At 45.0% G+C, this 5,021-nt stretch overlaps 1 protein-coding gene across 6 annotated transcripts in view; it reads right to left on the bottom strand.

The window, feature by feature from the left end:
* Positions 1–5,021, bottom strand: part of LOC123365213 — a 148,038-nt gene that overhangs the window by 89,113 nt on the left and 53,904 nt on the right. The window lies entirely within an intron of this gene.

The raw sequence follows: 5,021 nt of genomic DNA, 5'->3' as shown, positions 1-5,021 counted from the left end.
GCAGAGAAATTAATAAAATTATATTTTGACAAAAAAAGCCTGGTAATTAGCAACTCTCATTTGAAAGAGTGGCAGTGAAATAAATCTTTTGGCTGTATAAATTAAGCGTCTTAAATTCCTTATTTTGGGGAATGAATTGAGGACAGGACTAGATTGCTCCTTAGCATCTCTGACCACCAAGATCTAGGGAATAGGATGGGTAAAGAAATAGTCAAAATCTTGTTGAGGGACTTGATGTTGGCCTTTCCACTCACTTGGCTGTAGGAGGTATGGAGGCTGGGGTCTACCAGAGGGTTTTTACTGGCTCCAATAATGCTTCATTGATACAAAGGGCATGAGCAGGAGTCCTTCCTGGAACAGGAGTCTGTAAAATATCAAGGAGTGTCTGAGGGTTCTCTTGCACAGGCTCTGCCCATATATCTGGAGAAGTGGCCAACCTCCATATGAGATCCTGAAAAACTTTGAAGTCCTATATGAAGGGAGATGTTGACTCTGGAGTAACAGCTTCATATCATGAAGATGAAGAAATATTTGGGGGCACATCTAATTCCCCCTCCTCTGTGGGGTCCAGCATAGGGATAGTAGCAGGATCCTGGGTAGAAGTTTCTTGCACTGGAGGAGGAGAAGACTTCCTCTTAAAAGTGATCATGATGGAGGTCTACAGGCTCTCAGAGCAGCCCAAGACCAACAAGACTATGAAGGGACTACATGGTCTGAGCCATCCACAGTCGGAGACCCCATGCTATAGCTTCCCTATAGGAAAACCAGTCCTGGACTTTAGGTCTCATAATGGTAGAACAGCTATAAAGTGATCTAAAATCAACTGGAGGTAAAATGGGTTCCTCCATTTCAGAGTCCAAAGAAGAAATGTAAAACTTTTCAGAATAGGCAGGAGCAGTCCCCATTGGGATTCTAGATGGTCTGGGTATAGAAGATACATTGGGCTCCAAGGAAAATGAGGATGGGGGTAGTCAGGACAAAGTGGTCAGGATGAAGTGCTGTTATAATAGGTCAAAAAGCTGATGCTATATGAGATGGAACTGAAAGTTCTGATGCCCCTGAATGCATTGACAGTGCCAGGCACATTCATGGTGCCAGATGCATCAGTGGAGCTGAGGACACTGATGTCAGCTGCAGCAAAGGAGAGCCCAGTAGGGAAAGGCAAATAAGATACCTTGCCAACAAGAAGGCTAGTGGAGTAGAGGGCACCTCAGGTAAGGGTATTGGTGCTGATAGTCCCAGTGGAATGAGTACATTGAATTAGCTCAAAGGAGGAAGAAGGACCCAGCATGAGTGAAGATACTAGTGAAGATACTAGTCTTAGCAGCCCTGAAGGACCTGGAGTCGACAGTGTTGCCTCAGATGGGACCGATGAACATTGGATTTGTGAAGTCTCACACCTTTATCAGAGGACTTTCTGTAAGAAATCCAACACTTTGTGCACCTGTCAGCATCAGAATGCCTGGGGCGCTTTAACAAGGCTGACAGTGAAGACAAAGCATGACATTTGTCACCTGACTCATGGTTGGAATCAGAAGCAGCTGGAGGGGCACTCCTGGTCAATTCTGAGTCCCCTGCCTCACGGATGGGGCTAAACTCCAACACAGGGCAAATCACCTCTTGCATGAAGTGAACTTTAAGATGAAAATCCCTCTGTTTTTAGTCCTGACGGGGAAGAAGGTACAAATGAAGCATTTGGCCTTCATGTGGTCCTCAACAAGAGGGTCTTGTGCCTATCTGACAGAGATAACAGCCCTGTATGTGGTACACTGCTTAAAACATGGGGATTTCTTCATACTAAAATCCTCCAGGGAACTACTAAATTATAACTAGCTAAACTACTACTGAATATGTTTAACTATATTAGAGAAACAGGGTGGGTGAGGTAATATCTTTTATTGGACAAACTTCTGTTGTTGAGAGAGACAAGCTTTTGAGCTTACACAGAGCTCTTCTTCAGGTCTGGGAAACTTACTTAGAGTGTCACAGCTAAATACAAGATGAAACAGATTGTTTAGAATAAGTGGTTAACAGATATTTCAAAGAACCATACAAGGTAAAGTGGCCTGTTAACACCCCTCCAATCATAGGGAGGAAGGGGTGGGGGAAGTTGCTGGAGAGGTTATTAGTGGGTTATAGAGTGTTGTAACAAGCCATAAATCCATTGTCTTTATTCAGTCTGTGATTTTCAGTGTCTAGCAAAGTTATGAATTTAAGCGCTGGGGCTCATCTTTTGAAAGTGTCGTGCTTTCAAGGTTTCCTTTGAAGATGAGGACTGATAGGTCAGATATATAGTGATTGCTTTGTGAAAAGTGTTCACCCACAGGTAATGTAGTGTTTTTGTCTTTTATAATTTTCCTGTGTGAGTTCATTTGAGACTATAGTGATTGTCTTGCTTCACTCACAAAGTTGCTATTAGGGCATTTAGTGTACTGGAAGAGGTACACCACATATTGTGATAGGCATGTGTAGGACCCATGGATCTTGAAAATTGTGTCATGGGGGGTGTTGATCATTGTAGCAGTGGAAATATGTCTGCAGGTTTTGCATCTGTTGTTCTAGGTGCTGCTTTGAGTTGGTGTATCCTGGTGGGATGACACATGACAACTACTGGGGTGTTGTCAGAGGGGGGTTTATTTCTGTACTGAAGCAGATTCTCTTTGCGGTATTTGTGTGGCCCATTCCATTATGCCGTCTACTTCTCTGGTGAGTGTCCTTGTTTGGTGTAGGCAGTTTTGAGTGTGTTAAGGTGTATATCCTGGACTTCCTCCTCAGAGCATATTCTGTGGTATGTGAGTGCCTGACTGTAGATAACAGATAACTGGATCTATGAAGGTAGGTGTGGTGATCCGTGAGTTTCTTGTATTAGTTGCCTATTGGGTTCCATTGTTGAAGCTGATCGTGGTGTCCAGGAAGTAGATGCTTGTGTGGAGGTGTTCCAGAGAGAGTTTAATGGACAGGGGGTGGTTGTTGAAGTTGTGGTGGAAATCTCTCCAATATCCTGTGACCGAAAAGGCTACAACACCACCACATATAACTATATTCACTAAAGCTTTATGATGCTCACTAACCAAAGCAAATGCTACAGACAATTCTTGTCACAGGTGATGAGAAAGAACGGAGAAGGAGGCAGCAGATGCCCTTTTTATGCATATTCACCCCCTCGTGGTACTGCTGCCAAAAGTCTCTGACTCTAGTGCACTGGGCGCATATACACCTGCTGTGGAATATATATGTGCACAATCACTTGGAGGAGAACAGTGACCTGCAAGGTGGGACAGCGAGCTCCAAATTGTAGCCCTGAGTGGTGAGAAGAAACTGAGAGGGAGTTGGGGTGGCCCACCCTTTATGCCTTTGCTTGGAGGCACAAGAGCACTCAAGGCACATGCCAATCTGAACTGCTTACCAAAAGTCTCCTGCTCAAGTACGTTGTGAGTGCACACACCCAAAATGGAATGTATATGCAACAAGTACTTGAAGAAGAAGCAGAGAATACAGAAGGACAAGATGCACACTTAGCAAATCCTGGCCTTTTTTCTTCCAGATCTGCCATCAGATCTGCACTGGGGCATGGGAACTGATCAAACATACTAAAATGAATTAGGGAAATACTAGAAATTAAACTGAAGAGACTAATCTTACATTAAGAACTAGCTACAGCACTGAGCCCTGGTCTACGCTATGAGTTTAGGTCAAATTTAGCAGCGTCAAGTCGATTTAACCCTGCACCTGTCCACACGACCAAGCCTGTTTTGTTGACTTAAAAGGCTCTTAAAATCAATTTCTGTACTCCTCCCCGGCAAGGGGTTTAGCGCTAAAATTGACCTCGCTGGATTGAATTTGGGGTAGTGTGGATGCAATTCGACAGTATTGGCCTCTGGGAGCTATCCTAGAGTGCTCCATTGTGACCTCTCTGGACAGCACTTTCAACTCAGATGCATTGGTCAGGTACACAAGAAAAACCCCAGGAACTTTTGAATTTCATTTCCTGTTTGGCCAGCATGGTGAGCTGATGAGCACAGGTGACCATGCAGAGCTCATCAGCACAGGTGACCATGGAGTCCCAGAATTGCAAAAGAGCTCCAGCATGGACCGAACAGGAGGTACGGGGTCTGATCACTGTATGGGGAGAAGAATCCATGCAAGCAGAACTTTGTTCCAAAAGATTAAATGCCAATATATTTGCCAATATCTCCAAGGGCATGATGGACAGAGGCTACAACAGGGACAGACAGCAGTGCCGTGTGAAAGTTAAGGAGCTGAGGCAAGTCTACCAAAAACCAAAGGATGCAAACGGTCGCTCCGGGTCAGAGCCTCATACATGCTGCTTCTATTATGAGCTGCATGCAATTCTGGGGGTGGGTCGGGGGCTACCACTACCCCACCACTGTCCGTGGACACCTGCAAGAGGGGAGTCTCATGCAACAGGGATGAGGATTTTGTGGATGAGGAAGATGAGGAGGAGGTTGAGGATAGCACACAGCAGGCAAGCAGAGAATTCCTTCTCCCTGGCAGCCAGGAACTGTTCATCACCCTGGAGCCAATACCCTCCTAACCCTCCCAAGGCAGGCTTCCGGACCATCAAGCCAGAGAAGGCACCTCTGGTGAGTGTAGCTTTGTAAATATAATACAGGGTTTAAAAGCAAGCGTGTTTAATGATTAATTTGTCCTGAAGACTTGGCGTGCATTCGCAGACAGTATAGCTACTGGAAAAGTCTGTTAACATATTTGGGGATGGAGTGGAAATCCTCAAGGGACATCTTCATGAAGCTCTCCTGGAGATACTCTAAAAGCCTTTGCAGAAGGTTTCTGGGGAGGGCAGCCTTATTCCGTCCTCCATGGTAGAACACTTTACCACACTAAGCCGGTAGCAAGTAGCCTGGAATCATTGCAGAACAAAACATTGCAGCGAATGGGCCCAGGCTTTGGTGGCATTCAAGTAACATCTGTTCTTTATCTCTCTGTGTTAGCCTCAGGAGAGTGATATCATTCATGGTCACCTGGTTGAAATATGGGAAATT

Source organism: Mauremys mutica, chromosome 2 (assembly GCF_020497125.1).
Source record: "Mauremys mutica isolate MM-2020 ecotype Southern chromosome 2, ASM2049712v1, whole genome shotgun sequence".
In the NCBI taxonomy this organism is placed as follows: Eukaryota; Metazoa; Chordata; order Testudines; family Geoemydidae; genus Mauremys; species Mauremys mutica.
Note: the sequence above shows the minus strand (reverse complement) of the source record. Positions and strands in the feature narration are given on the sequence as shown.